At 43.2% G+C, this 23,530-nt stretch overlaps 1 protein-coding gene and 1 long non-coding RNA gene across 8 annotated transcripts in view; one reads left to right on the top strand and one right to left on the bottom strand.

Annotated features, from left to right (window-relative positions):
• Positions 1–5,964, bottom strand: part of fbp (fructose-1,6-bisphosphatase) — an 18,165-nt gene extending 12,201 nt beyond the window's left edge. For 2 of the 6 annotated variants that reach the window (XM_022834256.2, XM_022834260.2), the window contains exon 1: positions 1,759–2,327. The gene's annotated coding sequence lies outside the window, so the exon portion shown is untranslated. Of the gene's footprint in view, positions 1–1,758; positions 2,328–5,444; positions 5,634–5,935 lie in introns of those variants that run through there. The other 4 variants (XM_022834257.2, XM_022834262.2, XM_022834258.2 and 1 more) reach the window with 3 other exon arrangements.
• LOC111261049 (uncharacterized) lies at positions 2,371–23,530 on the top strand. 2 transcript variants are annotated; one of them, XR_015311333.1, is made up of 4 exons: positions 2,371–3,297; positions 7,182–7,207; positions 7,415–8,181; positions 12,518–23,530. It is a non-coding gene; the product is annotated as an uncharacterized LOC111261049 (long non-coding RNA). The 2 variants fall into 2 exon arrangements; XR_015311332.1 differs by lacking the exon at positions 2,371–3,297 and adding an exon at positions 5,121–5,275.

Genomic DNA, 23,530 nt, shown 5'->3' with positions numbered 1-23,530 from the left:
TTATGCGAATGAAACATTCTGCGGGCTCGAAAACCATGCTAGGGAAATCGTTAATTCTGTGCCTGATCTCAATTAATGGAAAACCAGCTGCACCAGATAACCTGTAGCATGGCGGTATCCTGTTCAAGTCGTTTGGTTTTGCAATGGTTCCCAATATGTAAACATCAACGCTATAGTGCACGGCATTTAAAAGCACGGGTACAACCGTACACACAATTCGTAGAAATACAAACTATGTACTTTTATATGGGTTTTGGCGTGCTGTACGAGCGTACGCTTACTCTGAATCGTGCACAGTGATTTCAGTTAACTAGAAGCGTATGCAAGACATTTCGTACTATCGTAATGCTCACAAATAAATAAACACCAAGTAGAACCTGCGCAAAATGTTTACCATGGTCGTACTGCTGCTCTGTCCAGGATTCTTAACGTTGTGACTTTGCCATTCCGAAGGGAACGTAACGAGAGTAAAGCGGAGAGCCACTAGTACATTAACGATCAGTTATTGGCTCTAATAAGTGGATGAACTAACGAATGAATGAATGAAAACGGACTATTTAGTTGTTGTGATTTTTTCCGCTCGTTGATAAATACAGTGATTCTCTGTCTAAGGTGGCACTCGCAGAAGATGTCGACAGTTAGGTAGAACCCACTTTTTAGAAGGATACCTTAACGAAACGAGAATAAGGGTCGTATCTCTGTGCTCAATCACCAATAAACGTTACACGAAAATCTGCACGTTTTTTAAACGTGCTACGTTATTGTAAATGTTTATGAACAATTCGATCTGCAGGATTAATTATAACTTCTCTTAACATACTAGACGAGGGAAATGGCTTTTTTGCGAAAAACCATTAGGAGAGAAGTTCTGTAGAGGAAGAAAGGATGGGCCGAAACTGACAGAAATATGGTCTATGCCCAAGCTAAAGTAAGTGTTCATAGGGCAAGAGGAAGTGTGAGTAAAACAATTGATGGGAGACTATTCAATAATCGTTAGATGAATAATGATATAGCGAAGCTGGGATGTTTTCATGGTTAAACGCTGAAGTTTTATGAAACTCCAACAAGAATTAAATTTAATCAGGAACAACGTTCTACGAAAATAATATCCGCCGTTGCGATGGCGGAATGCAAGTGATTAACACTTCGAGGGGTTGATCCATTTAAGCCGTGGACGGAAAGGCCGTTATACATTTATTACCCTACGAATAGGTTGAGGGGGCCGACAAAGTAGTGCGACAGAATCTCTATTAAAGGCACCAAAGAGCGCTAATGACTGGAATAAAATTTAACGGTGGTCTCATTCATATTTTTGCGGCTAAAATTTGCAGGATCACATAATCAATATGTTTTGCGGATCAACGACTCTCCTTGCTCCAGGTGTATGCAAGTAAATAAGTTATATGAACACTGCAAGAAGAGTGTGTATATCTTGAGCCATTGCACTTCAGCGCATTTTCTCCTGCAAGCCCAAATTTCGATAAACAGCACTGGTTTTTTGGCAATAATGGCATCGAATCTCATTGACGCAGGGATAGCTTTAATAGGTATCGTACCCTGGTAAAATGAATCGCTATATACAGCTCGGTGCGCGAAAAATTACAGTCTGCCACAATATAAGTGAGAACTAGAAACTACAAGAAGCATGAACAATAACAGCCCTTCTATTCAATCAAACTTTCAGCGATTTGTTTACCCTACACGCATTCACGTACGCGCATACAGGGAGGTTGAAGTAGGTGAATATTTGTAACTTACGTGAACGAACAAAGTCAACGCCACTCACTTTGTTGTTATATATGTGGATGTAACGATCAAAACAGTTCGACACTTAAGTTTTAATCGACTGCTATTCAACAATCACCAGCACGAACTATAACACAATCTTCGATCTTTGGATGAGGATCAGCTAAACAAGTGAGGTCTCGCGGCGTATGTGCTAAAACAACGTTTAGCCGTTGCGTTTGTTGTTAAAAAGAGATATCAATAACTGCGCAAATGTCGATTGTCGGTTGCGATTTTCAAGTTCAGCGTACAATGCTGTAGGCAATAACGGCACTATGCGTTTACTCCACGACTAACGATCGTAGCTCGACCGATACACGCGAAAGCTATACAACTGCTTAAGCTAGCAGCCAGCTAGCAAACAACTTTGCAGTGGCTAGTTCATGCACGCTCGGCAAAAAAAACCCTGCTCCATCCAGTACAGCTATCGACGGACCGATTTCTTCTTCAACCCATCCGATTGGTACCAGCGTCGAGACAGCACCGAATTTCTATATTACGCTCAGCCCCCAACGGCAAAGAAGTCAACCAGGAATTGGCAGACGCGACAATCGACCAACAATCTACCCTTTTCTTCTCACTCACCGGCAGACATCGCAATGGATAGCGGCGATGTTAATAGCACTGCTAAGCCGAAGCGATGGCGTCTCTTCTCTTTTGTTGGCGCCGTCTGTAGTGCCATTGGAAAAAATTGGAGGTTGCCTGCTGAACGTTCATCTGTCCTACCCGCCATCACAAACCAAAGCCCGATGATTCGGGACCGGACGTAAAACTCGAAACACAGACCTAAACACACTGCACAGGAGCTAGATACTACTATTACCATAAACAGAGGCGTTTCGAGGCAAAAGAATCGTTAAACTCCTGAATGGCAAGCCGGAAGTTATCATTTGGTGCTCCCTAGCTTAAGCCTCCGCATTAACCCGTTATCCTCCCCCTCACGAGAAAGTGCGGGGTTGTTAACAAACTGCAGTAAGCCTTAAAACTTGTAGTTACCGTCTTATGAAATTTCATGAGAGACATTGCGTATCTTAATTCGATAACAATTCGACACTGTAAAAAAAAAAAAAGAAAACGTCTAGTATGTTCATTTCCAGCAAACTTTTTCCCAGTCCACTCAAGTTGGCAAACATCTTTAGGTTTGTTTTTATCGTCTCGCTATAAACCTAGGTTCACGAGGGTCTTATATACAAGGCCATGAAAGACGGAGATGGACTACCACCAGGCAAACACGGTGTCCAATATTAGGCTTTCACAAGCGCATACGGCGGACTTTCTGAGCTAGTCGGACTAGAATGATGGCATTTTAATACGCATTAAAGGTGCCTCTCTTTATGCATTTGCCCCAACGCTCTGACAGCTTCCAAACAGCCGTACGCCTACCGTCCGTATTCTCATGTGTAATTTCTCTACTTATAGTTACTCTAAATCGATAGCAGGATGTGCTTGCCCACCAGCTACACTCCTAGAACTATGGAAAGCCCCTTAATGACACGGAAGCACATCGCGACAGTAAGTGTACTGAAGCCAACATTGTATAATTTTTAGCTCAGTTAATGACACAATTGAAGCACCTCGAGGAAGTCTTACGTCGCTATCATTAAGTAATTACATTGCGATGCCAATAATTTATGAGCCTTTTGAGGAGCTTGAGATAGCGAGATGCATTTATTGTTTTATTTTAGGCGAGTATCTTATAGTAGCAGGTCTCTCTGATGTCAATTGCAAGTTATTAGCAGTCAGTTACCATCATCTTACGCCCAAACCTAACCGATATTACCAAACTCGATCATTCTCCAAGGCTACGCCATTCTTTCGCCAAGTCTTTGTCAGGCTGGAGGTCGAGATTGAAGTACGCCTCGAACTTTTGCAAATTGCATGTAGAATACACCATACACATTTCTAACTGGCTTGAAGAGAATTAACAGGGGACTTATTTCGTACTCAGTTTCTGCATTTTAAGTAAGTTTCTTTTTTTATATATCTTTTAGTAAATTTCGTCTGTTAACGACGCGTAGTTCGAAAGTTATTCAAGTTCAAAGTCCACCGGATTCACTAATAACAGCCTAATATAATATGTTCTGTAAAAGGCAGTTCTTAACGAAACATTTAGATAATAACTGACACTTGTATTATGGTCTTTTCCTGTGCCACATGCCATCTTTTTTTATAAATGAAAGCATTAATTCGTTTTAACAACACTATAGCATGGCTCCAAAAAACAACGTTTAACATGCCAGCTCCAATTAATCTAATTGTACTGTGTCACGTTGCATTATCATCGTTCTGTTGACAAAAGCCACCTCAATGCCACTTAATTGAGTTTCAAAAAATGAATAAACTGCAACAAGTGGCACTCATTCATTTTCTTCTTTTCTGGCCAGTAGACTAATATCTAGGAATTACCGACTAGCCCTAAACAACTAATTGATTTCTTATTAGAGGTAGGTCATTGTGTATTTTGTTAAGAATAATACGTCACTTTTAGCGGACAAAGATTATACTAAATCGCTACGCAGCTGCTAAAAGACTTGCTTTCAGATTTATCCTCTCGGCTTTTGATATATGCAAGTAGTAGTATTTTTGAACTGGTATGACATTCGTATGATTAGAAGAGGCCGATTCTGTCCTACGCATAAAAACTATTCATGCTAAATAAGGCCGTCGTTGTGTCATGTGGGATGATAGAAATCACCTAGTAGAACTTTTCGCTTTACTCAGACACGACGGAACATTTACAACATTGAGCAGCAACAGTCCCATCTGAATTTTGGGCGGCTGAATAAATCATGGTTTTTAAAGTCCGATTAAGACAGCGAGCTCCAGTATCATCGATCGACTGATCGCAGAATAATCACACAGAGTTCTCTACTTTAAATTGCCTATATATATATATATATATATATATATATATATATATATGAATTCTGTACTTATAAGTTTTTACGCTATAAATGATATTATAGATCCGTTGAACGAAGTAGTAATTAGTAAAAAGGAGTAATTTTGGACGTAGCCCACACCGGAAAATAACTAGAAAGATCCTGAACATGCATAATGAAATAAAGTAAAAAAGTCTATTTAATATTTTGATGCAAGTGGTTCTATACCGTATTTAGAAAACGACGTTGATACTTGTCACTTTGCAGCTTGTCAGAGATGCTGTAAGTGGCTGCTTAGACGGATACCATGAATTTAATTAGAAATAATTCCAAGTGCGCATTGCTTCCCAGGTAACTAATGCGCGTCATTAGTTGTCGCTTGACATTACTACTTATGATGTATGATGATCAGCAAAGACGAGAATTAAGAAACGTGATGAAAAAGCTGCAAATGTTACATACGATGTTAGCGAGTGGCTTGAGATGTATGTTCTTGACAAGCGGATTCGTAGCATAGAAGATATTGCTATTCACTATGCAGCTTGTATTGCCCCTGGCATCCAGCACGCTGATAACATTTTTGATTTGACAGTATTCTATACGATAAGGTAAATGATCGTGATTCAATTCACTACCAGTAAATGTGTTTCCCGTTGTGTTACATTATGTTAATTCCCCCCAACTTGTCCATCAACAGGAAGGTAATTTGCGTTGTGTCTAATATTTTTTAGATATATAAAGTAGAGACTATGTATTCCGCGTAAAAGCAAAACTTACACAGACTTGGTTGTGTGATTAACGATACAATTGCCTACAGAACTATAAAAAATGACGTATGTTGTTGAGTGTTGGGCAACTAATCCATGGCACAAGCAAAAGATTTAAAATGTGAGCACGAGCGAATCAATCCAAAAATCATTGATATCATCCAAAGATCTCGTTTAACTGTCCACAACCAAAAATACGAAATCTTCATAGAACATCTCTTTTCGGCTAGTGTAGTGCAAAAATAATTGCCGAAATATCCTATCCGTACTGCTTAGTCCATTATAAAAATTATCAGACGTAGGAATCAAATCGTGCCCATAGACAGTTTTCGTGAATCAGCTGACCACGCCGAAGAATCTTAGTTACGTAAGATTCCAAAACCTGCATTTAGCGGGCCATTGCACAAAATGTAGGAAATCTGTATATCGAGCACGTTATGAGCAAGTCATCGACTAGAAAATCTTCGATATATGAAACACGATACAAGAAACGTTTAATACCTTACGATATTCGACCGATATTTGTGTAGCGTAATTGTAAACAGAAGCAGACTAAAATTTAAAATAGTGGCGCCCATTATTACTCGATTAGCCGATGTCCTAGAGAGGGCGCCACCAGTATCAAGAGCCAGATTTTCTCTTTTCGTCTTATTATTTCGAGAAATGAGACAATCAGGTACTGGTAATTAACAGCGTGGGAAAAAAACTATTATGATAAAATATATAGTTCCAATTTGTAATTGCTGTCCACTTATACAGTGGAAATGATAAATGAGCAAAAAAATCTATTTAAGACGAAAGTAAATAAAAATGAGGCTGTACTACCTCTGCTGCATGTCCTAAGTGTACCTTACGAAATTTGTAACGTAGAAATCAATACAAATTGAAAAATATATTTTAAGGCTAAGGTAGAAGATCGGCCTAACAAAATATATCCGTGTATGTGAACAAGCTGTACTGCTGGCAAAATAAACAATCCAGCGTGCATGGAAAGTGGAACACCTTTGCTAGCACATCGCAAAGTATAATGAATGCACCGCGCCCATGTGGCCTGTAAAGTATTTTCAGCAAGTTAGCTATCATAGGTACCATATATGATTGAGTCTATTTTTTACGTACAAAATCAGGTCTCTACAAAAGAAGGGTTATACAGTCGCATGACAGTCGCTTATTAGGCGCTCAGCAGTAAATCCATTCGCGATTAACGCAAAAATTAATTCGAATCTGAAGCCACAGTAGGTCTGTGGCAGGCAGTACTCTATAGCTGTGCCGTTGAGTCGCGAACTTAATAAAACAAAAAAAAGGAACTCATAAATATGCGGCCTTTAGTACTTACCTCAAACAGATCTATACATTTCTTTTTTCAAAAATGGCATCTATTGCAGTATGGATGCCTTACCCATTGTTGTTGGCTGAGTTCCAAGATCAACACTGTGGAAGACACGCAGCATACAGAAGTGGCCGTATCTTGTTGCCATTTAGAGTATTGCTGTACATGTCCTGAAAAACAACTGAAAAGGTTTTATAATTTTTATAAACATTACTCAAGCGCCAAAAGGCATCAAAAACTGCCCATCTTTCTAAAAAAAAATAATTTATTAACTAAATAGATCAAGCTTCATTCCATCCCACTAGCAATTCAGCTTGTTAGCTTATGTATCATACTAGAATAGCTATGTCAAGGACAAAAATTAAGCATTTTCATTAAGTATTTGTTGTTATCGTCTTTGTTAAATTTGTTTTTCAGATCATCTAAAAGACGATCTTGCAGAGGTAAGTGTGAGAAAGAAAGACGGATCTGCGATAGTCATCATGCTAGCTTAACTTAAATACAAGAGCTATTACATTACCTATTTACTATTTTCATTTCGGCACGTATCTGCTAAGCGCCCTCTGAAGGAGCACTTCGGTGCCATTATCAACCCACGATGGGGTTATTATTGTCTTATTTTTGTTATATATGATCCAATTACGACAAAGGAAATCCTGTTAAACGGACTCCCGTGGCAGCTGAGAGGAAATAGTCCAACATCAAGAAGATATTTACTTCTCAAGCGAAGGAGCTTCGTACAAATATATGTACAAGCCATTGTTTATCGGCCAACTTTTATAACTTCATACAAAATATAGACTGAATATATTCTGTGGTTCGTACGATTTATTTTCATTTATTCGGAAAACATCATAGCAGGTATAACTATACGTAAGTATCAGGAAAGGAGCAAATTGTCACTGCCTTCGCCTCACCCCAACGACATCGGATGTTATGCGATTGCTCCTTCCGGCTGACGCTGGCGACATTTCGAATTGTATGTCACGAAACAGGTTTCGCAACATCGCACCGAACAGAAAATTTCTCGATTGTGAATCCGTTCCGTTCAACTCGACCGGATAAAGTAGTAACAGCACAGCCTCTATATGTGCTCATCATGGTGTTACCTGCGACAGATCGTGTTAGCATTACATGCATCTTATCAGGATCCGTGTTCTCATGTACGCGAAGATGCATTCTGAAAGTGTATGATAGACGTCCAGACATGGTACATGATTATGTATACGCAAATGGTGCGTCTCTACGAGCGAAAACGTCATTATGAAAGTGAGGCAACTTGAAATCTGTGAGGAACTGTGCTTCTAGATATCTGTTCAGGCTGTAGGCTCATTCTGAGGAATTAAATGGGCTTTGTAGATAGGCACCCAGCGATTGTCACGCTATCATCGTTGAGTTTGCGTGAACACTAGATTGGGTAGGTTATGGCGCGTCAACAGACTCATTTTCTTGCAAAATTCTTTTGCAGGAAGATTATAATCACGTGAATATAAAGAAACATACAGATATATGTGCTTATCTTGAAGAAAATACGCGAGCAAGATAAATTTTAAGTTTCATTCATAAATAGCATCCAGTAGTGATATTTTGCTAAGTGTAACATTGTTTTGAACTTGCGCGGCTTGCAGCTTGTCAACTATACTTCCTTAGTTGACATACGTTCATGAAGCCGATTAGATTTTCCAAAAAGATCTCCTGTATATTGCCATATTATTCATTGTTTAATTACCAAGCTATATATTTATATCGGTGGAGGCCAAGCATAACGGGTACACGGCTGGGTGCAATCGCAATGAATTACAATTAACGGGCTGGTAGCTTAAATAACTAGAATTAAGTATTTTATAAAGACAAGTTCGAAAGTTTATAATACATAGCCTACGACCTACATGTGTACAGAAGCAAAGCGCCTAGACCTCGTGTGATCTTTTAGGTCCTTAACTAATTTTTGTCCGGCGTAACGTTGTACACAGTGTCCATATCAGTCATAGTTATTCAGTGCGACGTGGATATTACATATTATTGGGCTAAAGATGATTTATTCACCCCCAGGAATCTAACAATATCAATAAAATAATCAATTATTAAAATGTTTTATCATCTTGACGATGAACAGAGCTGTAGAAGCTTCTGGCTGGGCAGTTACCAGTTTATGCGCTACGAGGATTAGGGTAGAAATTTTCTCCTAATATAAGCTGCCGTTATTACCGAAGCCTTCTTAGAAGCAACTGGCAAACATTTCCACCAAAAAAGCCTGCCTAAAAATCGTGTAGTTGTCTTTACGCTATGTAACAGTCATTCACTGCTTTTCTGGTTGCTCGCGTTTCAGCCGCGCTGCATATAACAGCGCAGGTGATTTCGTCAAGGAATAATTTTCGCGTTTCTCTCTTAGGAACTCGAGCAGAAGCTCGAACTTCTGGCAAAACTCAACGACGTAGACAGCGTCAACCAATTGGTCACTCCGACGTCTTTTCTGTTTCGGTCGGCTCTGCTCCAGCTGAAATCGTTCAGCTTCACCCGATTCCGTACGCTGGTCCAAAGGCAATCAATCCATGGTCCGATCTTCTACCTTGCGCCGTTGATTCTATCGCAGTGTATTCCGTTCTCGTCCGAGCCGAACATCAGCAGCATTAGTACTGCCATTTTCATCGTCCACTTCCAACGGCCTTAGGGTTTCTCTGTCGTTTGAACGACTGCTCGCAGTCGTCCACTGGTCGACGTGCTTCAAGCAATAGCCAAGTTGCTAATTGGTGGCTCGCGTAATCGGGACTCCGCGAGCCGCTTGTAGACGTATCGACATCGGCTGTGCACAACTGCCCAACGTGTGATTTGTCGTTAACGACGATTACCAGTCGCACCGGGGGAAAGTAAAAGAGTTCGAGGAAGGCCGTGCGACCCCGTTTTGAGCGAACAAGCGGCAATATAGTTGCTTTAGTGTCCACTTTGTCGTCGCACTCTCGCGGCACAAGAAGTGTTCCGAAGTGTTGTGATGGGTTCTACCTCTACATGAGGCAATAACAGGCCACCCGGCGATCAATGTCCGATCGCGTATGCCCATGTGCACTAAACCCGACGAATCTCAATTGTGCGGCCTTCTTTTTTTCTTTTGCCTATTTAATATTGTTATTTCATTCTTCACTATTTTCTTTTTGGTAGATCAACGAGGAAGGTGACCTCTGCGTACGCTCGTACTTAAGCTACGCACTGACGTGCCTTTGTTCCGTACGTTTATCTGCAGCTGTTTGTTAGGGCAACGACTGACTGTCCGATCATCGAGACCGATGTCACAGACGTAGTTAGACTCAACGATCACCGTAGCATCAATCACAGCGGCAGCGTCAAGCAGACTAGCACATAAAATTACAGATGAGAAGACAAATGCGTTGATTTCATGATGCAATAACCATATTTCCGATAATGACACCCTGATTACAAGCGCCGACGTCTGATAATGACGTCGCTGTTGTAGCGACCCATTGTCGAATTAGAGCTGAAAGCTTTAGTCTGTCTGGTAAAAATGAGTCGCCACGCGAGGAGGGAAGCGCATATATATGAATATAAGGCTGAGCAATAGCAGCGAGACGGTTTTAAGTGACCGGAGGATCAAGTTTGCGATGTTGACAGTGAAGCCTATACACCTAGAGAGGGCCTTATCCTTTTTTCGTAGGTACGCATTGATTCGAATTAATCCGACAGAGATCTTTTTCATGCCATATACCTTAAGCCTCGACCAGTTTGACGAGATATCCAGTAGCTGTGCCACCGACCACGAGTTTATACAGACATTGTTCAATCAAGCCTTCCAATGGAACGCCTTCAGGCGTCAGCCATGCAGTGTTTATCTGAGTTTGCAGTGCTATCTTTGAGAAGTACCCACGTATGACACACATAGCACTAACTGGAAAAAAACCACTGATTTCTATGAAAGAATTGACGCTTGTATTGCCTACGCATTAGTAAGGCGGCACATTTGAAACTAGACAAGATACATAGATGGTATCTCCGCAACGAGATCATTTTCTCAATAATCGACCCCCATCATGACCATCTGGGATGGCAAATAAACGACACCGAATAACAGTCAACGACGTTTTGATTTTGTAGGGCTAATAAGATTTTTTCCTATGCACTTCTCTTTGTGCGCTCCCTTCAAGACGATTTATGTAATAGGCGAATATAGCTTTTGTACCCGTATGCTTTGTAAATAGGGTTAAGTGCTTAGGCCTACATGTACAATTGTCACCTTACATCGGACGCTTTTCAATTCGACTTGCTCAACAAAGCGTCTGCTTTAGAGTGAACACGGCGCACATCCTTCGAAAACTTACGTTACCCTAAAATTACGTTAGCCCTACGAACGTATCCTGCGTATCTGTATCTATATGTGTAATACACAAAAAATATACATATTATTCACACATTGTATGTATGATTTAGTTAACCACCTGGGACTATCGATAACCAGAACAAATTCTCATTAATAATAATTCTATTTGCTTGGCCGTTCTTTCACTTTCATTTGTCCCTTTAATTAGGACTTTTCCGTCACTCTCAATACTATAAGTTTGTACTGGCCAATCATTCAAGCAAAAGAAATCAGCGTGGATATTCGCCAAGCGGCGAACGAAGAGTGGCCTATTTTTCTCTGCGGATTGGCTGTAAACTAGCCCAAATAGATTTTGGCCTGCTGGGTTTATTCGTATTCTTTCTAAACTTCCGTTGATTTCTCCCTCTTAACGATTTCTGTTGGAATAGGCCCAACCTTATGTACGCTACGGCATTAGACTTGTTAGCAGTACCGACCACCATTTGCAGGCGCGACCTGTCGCGAGTTGCGAAGACGACAAAATTACGACGAGCCAGTCAACCAGTGACATGCGTTCCTTTTATAGTTCGCTGGTAAAGACAGTGGGATAGTTTGTAGACTTCATTAGGTTTTAAGTAGACTTTCCTTCAGCATACAAACTGCGTGCTAGACAGAAACAGACGTCTGAACAGTTGACAGAGTCGTTGCGGAGACGAAGGTGAACGCGAGCAGCTGAAGGCGAACACCGGGCCCGAAGGTTTTCAGACCGCCTCGAAGTGTCGCCCACGCCGCACATTCACGTTTCGCCACCGGTTCGGATGCCAGTAGCCGTTGCTGTGTGAAGTACGAAGGTTGAGGTATCGGACGCGTGCATAGAACGTCAGAGACACAGTTTCAACGTGTACACCTAAGTCGAAGCACACTTGGATGCATGTGTACAGCGAAATGGCTGTTGCGATGCGCATAGGAGCACCTTGCTTTTCATAACGCTATATGAATGGCAGTTAGAGATCAGTGATGAGTACACGATGCGACGAACGGAAATCATTTATGATCATAGTAAGGCTATATTGATTACTGCTAGTCTAAGGGTGTTGGTCTTATCGAAAGTTGAGCATCAGTTTACTCTCAGTTTTTTGTACGACAAGTTAATCGGCTGGTTGGAACTTGTTGGTGGAGTGAGTTATTTGGTAACACTTCTATATTAAGATGAGCTGACATAAATTAACTGTGTATCTATATTACGAGCTGCATAAAGGTAGTAATTATCTTGCAGCGGATTGCCATAGCTGTAAAGAAGAATCGTTTCAACGTCCTAATAGTGACCGCATTGTGCAGATGAGTTAGTTATTTTATATCTGGTAACTAATACGTCTCTTGCTATTGTTGTCCAAAGCACACTTTATTCGACTCTTTTTTTTTTATTGTCGTCATTTGTTGGTTTCAGCGTAGAGACCCGGCCGAAATATTCCTTGCAACGAACGACAGCTAAGCGGAAGGACATCGCAAAAAGGACTACTTTCATCATCCGTGTTTTCACTCCACACTCGACGTAATTCAACTTCGTAAAGCTGACGTTCCAACGAACATCGGCCCCCATTTATTTTCAGCCACTGTCGTATGGAGTCAGCCCACGATGATTAGGACATCAAGGCATTTACCCACTCCAGTCTTAAGGTTGCTTGCGCAGCGTTCAAAAACACAACTATCCGCTTACGTTGTAATACAGTATTGTAGAACGTTGTATTGTCGTTCGCTATTGGTTTTCTGCAGAGTCTCACGGCGCCGACGTTTAGGAGCACACAATGCAAATAGCAACAGTAGTACCACCTTCGATAAAAGTGATTGTAGGAAAAAGGTCCTGATCAGCTAGTCTCCAGTAAAAAGCCCAGCCCACTTCTACCTTTGAATAAATTAGCCTTACGTTCGCCCAATTCCAAATATCAATATATTGTTATCCCTGTATTCCTACTTTATGTCAACATATCAACATCATATTTGCTCGCATATATAACTGTACTTATTTGCATTCGTTTATCTCGCTAGTAGCGCTCACAGGCTATGACTGTCTTTCGGTCCACAAAGGTTTTGTCTTTTGTTTGTTGACACCCATAGAGCTGTTTCTGTTATTACTATAATACTGCTTTTTTGTATTCGGCTTTTCCCTTTATCCGTCCGGTGACTCCGCTTTGGTGACATGCGTCTACTTTTTGTGTGCCTTTTTATGACATCGAACCTGGCTGGATATATCTGTCAACGCAAGCTATACTATGTAAAGAAGGTCTAATCGAGTCCAGGTGATGGACACATCTGCCCCCACCGCCTTCAACTAAGTCTTTGAAGAGTGAAGCGGCATTGCTGTATTACGGACAGTAACGGCTACTACATTGTGCTGGAGACCCACGCGTCCGCTACCACCGTCTCCACCGAAACCGATGTAAATAGCAGCGACGGAAGCTCTGCATTGACGACGACGACAGCGTCAGTAACATGAATAGTACCAACGAAAAAGATAATGAAAGGAAGAAAGTGTTTGTGCCTATACTCCGTGCTTTCGATAGTTAGCTTACGTACGTCAAGCAGGTTGGTTTCGCCATCTTTAAACCATTTTCAGCTGGTCAGGATTCCCACTCAACGGTCGGTGTGGGAGGAAGTCCAATCACCAAAGAAGGAGCTGGCGCAGACTGGGCAGATCATGAGTTCGCGTTCGTTGATAAAGACAAAGCAGTTGTTTCTAGCTATATATATATATGCATTTCTTTATATACAAGACTTGTAGTGAATATTATCATTGCTAAAGATCTATTGCAATCTCTAAGACATACCGTCACACGTACGTGGCGAAGACGATGTAAGAACGGAAGACAATTTGGCTTTTTTTCCAGCTTGTGTACGCTTATTCCTTGCTATTATTTAGAAAAAAAGGGGGGCTAGGAAATCAATTAGTTAAATATCTAAAGATTATGGGATAACTCTACTTTCTATGCAAAAAATTTGCTTTTATAGCACAGAACACATCATAGAAACCAGCTAGTACGGCTAACACGAATAGATCCTGGCTAGTTATAGATACAACTCATCTGGCAGCTTTTAGCGTACGTTCACGAGCGTGTAGCAGACACAGATTATCTCAGGCCTCCAGTACTAAGCCGACAATTTAATCCAATATCGAGTTTTATATTTGAAGTTGCCGGGCATACTGAACTGTGTATCTTTATCGAGGTGATCTCACCACTGAAAAGCAAGTGTCTATCTGTTCGTTTCTTTCTAGCTTGCAACGGTTCTTCGTGACACATCGGGGTGCTAGTTAGTGAAGCAAGTGACCATCGCCGGGAAGTATAGCAGCTTTTCTCTGGGAGGGTACACATCAACGTAGCAAGGAAATCCAAATGCATCTTCATTGTCTTCAGGAGCTCAGATGTAAACGCATGAAATCCGACCAAACGCAGCGCGTTACGGAGGAGTCAAAGAGCAGACTATAAGTAAGGTGGGGCAAGCACGATCCGTGACTGGAGTCGCAGACAGAGGTTAAGTCGGGCAAGTGATCGTAAGTGGCCCTGGCAATTGGCCGAAGAGCGGCCATGAGCTGTGCACGTAGTAAGACAGGTTAGGGCTGCCCCTCGGGAGGCACCCACTTAAGTCGGTCGAGCCCAATATGAAACGACTCAACCTATTCACAACGGTTTGTGGCATAATGAACAGTGTCAGTGTTGTCGGATGAACGAATACTGGAGTGTGAACAGAGAGGCAACAATGCTAGCAAAAACCGCCGTCAGGAGATAAGCTAGAAATATGTAATGATTTTTTTACCCAAAAAAAATTGGGCCGGCGAGTCGACTTCAACAGTAATAGCAACAACAGCAACCGTCAAGTGGGAGTAAATCTGATTGTTGCTTTCTCGAGCGAATAATGTATGTAAGTAAAAGAAGCCGGTTAAGCATAATTACCCCAGTCAAAGAGTTGACGAACGATATAAATCAATTCAAGCTACACGTACTCGGATGGAAAACACTTAATGCTGACTATAAACTTGGTCCCCACATCTATTGATGCTTCAGCGGAATGTAATATATCAGTTAGCTAGCTTCTAGAAGATTAAAGCTGGGAGCTGTGTTAATAAGGAAATGAGAGAGGAAATGGTAATTTTTTTGCTCTGAGGTGGCAATGTATAGCGGTTGTTTTCGGATTCCTTTTCTTAAGATCATTTCATATGTCATCGGCTATGGCTTCAGGATACTTCTCAATACTTTAGTCAACTGAAGGTTTATTTTTTCAAAAGTCGGTCGTATGTGCTGGACTCAGGTCAAGGTACTACAGACAGGTCTATTAGACAACTCTAGCCGCTAACTACTGTCGCGCCTTTCGATATACTGTGAGTCTTGTAACATTTCACCTGTTCATGTCACAATACGAGTAAGATGCTATCCATAGTTATTTACTTTAGATTTCAAAATTGCTCCTGCATGCGGTTACCCATTGTATACAGCGAAGATGGCGTGCCAGACGAACGTGCCGCATGGCCGCAACAAAAACCTATATTTTCTTGTTTCGATATGCATCTTGTCCTGCGTAAAATCACTGTTACATTTCTCGATAAATCTACAATGATAATTCCATCCGGATATACGATTCCGTGGCTTCGAAGTGGAGCCGTTAGATCAGCTAGTAGCTAAGGTCAGACCGGTAGCAGACGATAGCAGAGAGGCACCGGCATTACAGGACAAATTAGCCCCAGACACTTGACGTTGACCCGTGGTCCAAACCGACATCCTGGCGTACTGGTGATATCAGTTCTGATGGTATTTACTCATGCCCATAGTAGAACGCCTTTATTGTCATAGCGGTATGACAATCGTAGATAATGCGTCACCACTGAGACCAGCTTTCGTAGTACGGCATCGTACAATCACCATCATTTCATTGAGTAACTACGAATATCAAAGGAACGATCACCCTCTCGATTGATGACACTCACACCTGTACATACACACAATACTTCTATCATCGCTCGCTCAGCAGAAGTGAGTTTGCCGCCATCTTCACCTGTGTATCCTCATCGGTAATGAAGATCATTGCTAGTAACGGTATGATTAATGCGTTATCAGCCCTCAGCGTAAGAACCTAAAGAAACAGAGCCGAATAAAATCAACCACTGCGTTGTCGTCGTTGAACGCACTATGTACGTTGTGAATACTCTCTGCGATACGAACTAATACGACCATATCTTAGTTTCTTTCTCTCGTATGACTTCATATTTCTCTTCGCTATCGTACGCCGCCGCAGTCAGGCGACCATCACTACCCAGAAACAATCGCCTCTGAAGTCCAGTCGAGCGATGTGATAGCCACGTCGCTAAGCAGCTATATTACAAACGTATTTAAACTGGCACGATCAACAAAAAATAGACACTCTAACATACGCACTTGCTCAGGCACACATAGATATGCGTGCTTAATATTATGTATGTGCATATATGTGTCGCTGTGTGTCTGTCTGCATGTGCGCGTCTGCCAGTAACGTAGCATGATGTTCTTTCTTTTGCTGCCCTTGGCGCTGCTGTTGCTGTTGTTATTGTTGACGCTGATAGTGGTAATGCCGCCTCTGTCGCTCAGTGCCGCGTTACCCACGGCTGCCGGTTACCTTGAGGTCAATCCTGTGCTAGGACACTATACAACTACACGCCAGTAGTACGGTACAACCGACATGACACAGGTGCCGCCAGGGGCATTGCAGATTATCTCTGGGCTGTCCACTGTCGTCTTCAGCCGCTTGATCGTTGTGAACATCGAAGAAGGCGGAAGAGCTCTACCAGTGAGTGACTGAAAATTAAGATTATTCCGACTCGCTAGATTCACGGTGGATTGAGAGTAGGAAGCCGTACTATCATTCAATGGAGATCTGAACATCGTCACAGCGGCTATGGCCTGGGCAGCAGGCAGCGTCCTGCCATGGCGTATGAATTAGAGGCTAATGTGTATTCTTGTAGAACAACAGCTTCGGCTCGTCGCGCCTGCATTCATCACTATATCTATTATTAGTCTTGGCAGTTATAGTAGTGACTGTTGCTGAAGTTCTAGTATCAGTAAAAGTAGACAAAGCCGAGGTTACTGGGGTAGAGGTGTATTTTCGTCAACAGCAGCGGCGACAGCGCAGACGTGTCGCTACCCAGAGGCAGCAGCCGCCGCGCGTCGGACCGCGCACCTGTGATGAGAACAAAACTGAAAGACGAACAGCGAGTAGCAACGAGGAAAGAAGAACCCATAAAATAAAGTGGGGGCAGAATTCGTAGGGGAAAGATACGAAAACATCGCCACCACCACCACCACCGCCGCCGCCGCTGCCGCTGCTGCCGGATAGTGTTAGGAATCTTCATGAAGATCTTTAGAAGATGAAGATGGCCGTTTCTGTCTGATGCTGATGCTATTGAGGTCACCTGAGCGAGAACAGTGAGTGAACCAGATGATCCATTCGCATTTTACTTCACCTCACATCAAATTGGGCCCACGGCGACGGGCCTTCCAAGCCAGGCTTAGAGTAGGGTTGACACGAAAAGCTGAGAAAACTGCGCCAGCCCCCGTACCTGGTCTTAGCTTAAAGGTGCCCTGGGCATTAACGTCGCGGCCTAACGGTCATTCAGTGAGTGTGAAAATACATAGTACGTATTAAAATGTTCTCGGCAAAGACTTGCTGACCGGGTGAAACTGGGAGTCTGATTTCTCCAACGAGTGCTTTGACACCTACAAAGCAATAGAAGATGGCTTTTCAAAAAGTTCTCAAGGCGGGGTAGATGTCTGATAGAAAAACGTTCGTTTCAAAAGTGTGCGAGCAACTCAGTTAAGGAAAAAACTATTATCTCAGAGATGGTACCAATAGGCACCAGCGAAGATGAGTGTTTATATGAACGGCCAGTGTAGCAGCACCCCCGGCTCCCCCCACCGCCAGTAGCAATAAATGGTTTTTAGCCTACCTGTTTGTTGGGGCTAGACGGTGAGTTAGAGGAACATTGCCTCGGGCATCAGGGAAGAGCCGTGAGAATCGGTGCTGTCTTTCGAGTCGTATCGCGAAACGATTCGCATCTCTGCTGTGCGTCGAACTGGAAAATGGTAAATTGCAACGTACCCATACAGAGCCATCAAATGATTCACAGAAAAACCCTTCGTTTTAATTCGAATGCCAGTGAAGGTCACCACAGTTGGTAGAGGATCGATTCGTTTATTTCAAGCGGGTATGAATGATCTTATATGGCCATAGTAGAGAAATAGCGAAAAATCACATTAAGCTTGCCTGGGATAACAGAAGGTAACAATTTTCTATTAGCTGGCTTAATCGCATATATCTACTGCTAATGAAGCGTAGGATAATTATTGCGCAAAACAGTCATGCGGCTTTTTAGCTCGTCGTAGCGTAAAGTCAGTCAGCTATCATGTTTGGATCATTTCTTCGTCAGTTTGGACAAGTTGTGGTAAACTTCACAAAACCCATCTTAGCACAATAGGTGTATTTTATTAGGGTCCTGTTTTTTCAGTAGCAGCAAACGCATAGATGTCCATGCGCTTTTGTAAAACAATGTTGATCTCGTTCACCTCTGACCATGGAGTAGCCCTCAAGTGATCTGAGCGGCTCGATGCTGTTCGTGAATCATCGCTCTGCAGCTGTGACAGGTGCGGCAAGCATTAGCGACGCGAAGAGTCGAAAAGAAGTTCAGGGAGCAAGTAAATGCGAAAGAAAAATTCCCCTTCCCTGTTCAGGGGTGGTGGTGACCCTCTCTTCATTGAAGCAATAGTCGACAAAGTCTTCGCCATTATGGACCGACCGACCGACCGACGTTTGCTATGCGTTTGACGGAAGCTCAGGCGAAATTGTTACAGCCAACCCGAACCAGATTTATTCTACATTAGCGGTGAACTTTGTAAAAACTGGCACACAGATAGTATCCCGATTAGCCAATCTGTGGGCATCGCATATGAACGTAAGTGGCTTGGGGCAAGAAAGAGGGAACATGTTCAGAGGACTAAACCACTTACACCGAAGGCTTGCCGATTGCATCACCCCCATAAGCAAAATCCTGTCACCGCGATACAGCGACTGCCGTACATCGGGAACAAACAGCCGTTGCCTTTTGGTCTTCTGCACGTTAACCGGTCGCTGCTACCATTTCTGTTGTCCTTCGCTCACGTCATTACGACAGCTGCTAACGGGACGCCGGCGGTGGGGGCACCGAGGCGACACGAAACGCGACGCCGCGGCAGACCCCACATGTCATACATGTTTTACACTATAGGGGGCCGCCTGCCACTCGCAGGCAGTTAGCAAATCTGGTTTAGCCAACGATTGCTTTCCTTTTTCGTGTTTTTCTCCTCAAGCAGAGTTAGCAACGCTACACGTGTACGCGTAGAGCTTCTCATAAATCTGGGCAATAAGACGAAGAATAACAAGCCGATGAATCGCAGTAGTAACAATAACAACATCAACAAGGACAACAGTAATAGTAATAATCGCTGCGGTAACGTGAATGAAGCTAGCGGCTGCTAGAGCCAACGGACAGGGGCAGCGACAATGGGAAGCCGGGTACAGAACACGATAAAAATATCGTCATGAAACATACATATATAGTGGTAGTTGTAGATGGAGAAGCGGACGGTACTTACACCTTATGGGGTGTTCTACGTTTTCTGTCTAACTGATGTAGAAACAATGATGTGTGCAGAGGACAGCTGAGGTAATTGCCCTCGCTATAATAGATTGAATGCGAGAGCTAATAGAGGTTGGCTTGTTGATTGGCAGCTGGTGCTACAGAACTTGAGGAGCCGAATAAAGATTTGACGCGAAACGGAGACGGGCAGAGGCGGGGCAAATGATAGTTAGCACTGCGGCGGCTTCGGCTGATACTTCAGATGCTGCTATGACTATAATACCGCTGCTATTACCGGTGAGAAACATCGATGGGAAGCCCTTGTCTTATATTGTTAGACATCGTTGTAATGGATATCCAGTGTACCTGAAAAGGGGGGAAGCGTTATGGTCCGATATTACCGGCTTGATACCGAATTGATGAATGGTACGTAAAGGTTCTTTTCTGGCCTACAAACAGACGTAGTAGGAGAATGAGCTCGAAGAGGAGTACATAGATATTCGCTCACCGTAGTCTAGATTAGAGACATTGCGCGACTGAGCAGATTAAAAACACGTTTAGATTAAATTAAGGGGTTCGGGTATTATAAACTTTGCAAGAGGCGAATGCATGAACTGAAGTAGCTAATGCGAAAAGCTCGCGAATTAAACGAAGAATAAAGGAAAAAGATTTTACTTTTACACGAAAATTCCCAGCTGTATGTGTTATAAGCAGGTACAAATATACTTTATCAAAAAAAAAATATAAATACAGTGGCATTTAAATAAACCTTTGTAAAACGTTTGCCAACTTATTATGTCATTTGACGTCATCCTGCTGGATTCCTAAATACCCTCGTTTATTGTTACGTTTCTGTTGTGACTTGAGAAACGTTTCACCAGCTAGGTGGGTGCCGTCCAATAGTATCGTTAGTAAATGCTAAATAGGATTGCTGCCCAGCTTGTTGGCCCTTTCGTTTCGGCAGCTTCGTCAAGAAGTTGCCAACAACTGATAATCCCTACCGTTGCCAGGCAAGGCCTGCACGTTGTGATGCTATTCCGGGGAAGCTTTGGACAGGGGTCAGATGCGGCATGCAGATTTTGTCTCTAAAATAGGAGCCTATGTCGATGGTAAGTGTAATTGCTTTCTCCAAACGGTCGTAGTAAGTAGGCCGACAACTACATTGTCTCCGCACAGACCGTCTCGACTCGCTCCATAGCCGTCTTCTGTCATAGATGAGACGTGTGGCCCGTGAGATAAGTGCAGCATCGCGCATCGTGGTTATCTTGGTGCAGGTTTTGGCAGACAACCAGTTTTTTTCAGTTCTTTTGTCGTTATCCTTAAGGTGACTGTTATTCGTACCCCAGTATATGTGCGTGATGGAGAACTAGAATATCGAATGCATGTTGTACAGCATGGCCCACCAAGCAATCAAGTCGATCGCAAAGTAGCAAACAGGTAAAGATTCTTGTGCACAGCTCCAAAACTATGGTCACCTATGGACAGGGGCCACTTGTTGCTACGTCAGCCATGAAGACTCGGCATCGTTTCTAATAATATTAAATAATATTAAAACTAATAATATTAAAACCACTGAGATAAACTTCGACCGAGACGCGCCGGCCCAGCGCTGAAGAAGACAAACTGGCTAATCGTTCAAATAGCCAAACAAGAATAACGGCCAACCGGAATAGCTTGTGGCCACGTATACCAATTGGTTATAACAAGCCGTTCTGTCGGCCCCTACTGTTGGACCAGCAAACGGGTCTCTGGGGTAGCGACTATAAGGCATCCCTTGCCCATTTTCATAGTTGGCACACGAAACTACTCAATAAAATCTGTTTCAAATGTTGTAGCCGCCCAGCGCTCCAGATTTCGACCTTGGTTCAATCATCGACTTAGTATCGACATCGACCCCCCGTCCCCCTCGATATTCGTTAATGTTTTCGAGTCCTTCCTCATACGCGAGTGCGAGACAAGCACTTGGTCGTATGCCATGTGCCTACCGTGCCTTACATAGACGTTAGCCTCGACATAGAAAGGTGCTAACCAGCTTCATTGTTCTAGCGATTCAACAAAAGGAGAAGCTATACCAACGGACTTTTCTATACGTGCAGACCCGTAAACACAACCACACACATAGACAGTATCATCTAGAAGACGATTAGTCACGAAAACACATTGAGAAGCCATAGCTAAAAGAGTCACTACTTGACCTACCTGCCCAGCCCTGCTGTCTACTTAACACGCACTTCACCAGAAGAGGGCGCCAGGGCGGCCGAAGTCGACGCCTTTGTGGTGCATCCCAGAGCAGCTAAAGCACCATCTGCCGTCCGTTGATTAAACCGACAGACCACACAGCCGAATCGACGCAAGGCAGCATCGAGAGCCATTGATCGCGGCGACAACGCGTAGGCATCGGTTTTTCCTATGCAAGCGAAAAACACCAGCGGCAACCAGCATCCAATGGCGACCGGCTACGTAGCAAGCAAACTGGCCGGGACCTGACCAGCAGTGTCGTCCACCACCGCCATTGCTCCTCAGCAAGCCTAACCGACGAGCGATAACTACGACGACAGACCCAGCCGACCCACTTTACTATTGTAGTTTAAATGAGGTGTGCTGCTATCGATTGATTCTGTTCGAATACGTCTCAAAGCACAGCTTCCTATTTTTAACGTCCGTCCACTTTGGTTGGCCATTATCGATGACACAGCCATATTTAGGTGGTGGCACACCAGCGGCAGGCAATTCGCGTGCCGGCCTAAAATATCCGTGAAGAATAATTCTGGCCGTCGCTGAACTATCCGAAGACGAACTTTCTCCGTGTCTACCTGTTCGTGTAGCAGATAGATAGGGCTAGTGTTGCTTCTGCATCGAGCACGTAGCCGGCGGCTGGCCAGCCGGCCGACAAACTCTTCGGCACACGACACCGTAAGGACGATGCCGGCTCGGCAAACAGGCTGACTGCAGCAGGCTCACTCGGTCCGACCATGGCAGCAGGTCCGAATGATTTATTTATCACAGGCGATACAACATTCGACGAGGTAGACTTTGAATGATGGAGAAACTGCCGCAAGTCGACCCCAGATTTCTGCTGTAGCCACAAAGACCTACAGTGGTTCATTTACGTAGTAGTAGTAGTTGCTGAGAAAAGCTCAACGCTACACGTGCTGACGGTGACGGCGATGGACTCGATACTGTCTGAGCAGGCGATGGCAGCGGCAGCGGCTCCAGCCTCATCAGCGTCTTCGGTGCTCCAGCCGCTCCGACGCCCCGATACTTATGACATTGTCGATAGTTGTTATTGTCGACCTTCGGCTTTCAATCTCCGCTGTGGTGGGACGGAAAGAAGGACAGGAGTCGATGCTGCAGGTGGTAACTGGCTGACAGCCACCTGCCTCGACGCTGGGGCAGAGGCGGACGCCGTTTCTTCGCTTTTTGTTATTTTTCTTTGCGATACCCACGCGATCGCGACAGAGATGGATTAAAAAAAACATAAAGAGAGTTTGTGCGGAAAGTACGAAGATCAACGGGTCAAAAACGTACTACATTTATTAGGACAAAGTATACTGCTCGTGTGTAGCACAGACTGTGGCCGAAGCCTCAGTGGCGGTCCACACTAACCGCCAAATGCTTTGAGATCACTATATTTATGCAATTTATATGTATGTAAATGCCGATTATAGCTATTATGAATTTGATATTTCCTGTTAAATACACGAAATCTGTAATTTATCACCCGATATGAATAATAATTGTTTGGCGTATGGGTAACTTATATTTAAAATATCATAATTAATTTATTTGTAATTTTCATTGTTTAAATAAAATAGCTATAAAAGGGTG

Source organism: Varroa jacobsoni, unplaced genomic scaffold (genome assembly GCF_002532875.2).
Source record: "Varroa jacobsoni isolate VJ856 unplaced genomic scaffold, vjacob_1.0 scaffold_515, whole genome shotgun sequence".
Taxonomy (NCBI): Eukaryota; Metazoa; Arthropoda; class Arachnida; order Mesostigmata; family Varroidae; genus Varroa; species Varroa jacobsoni.
This window is presented reverse-complemented; position numbering and strand designations above follow the sequence as displayed.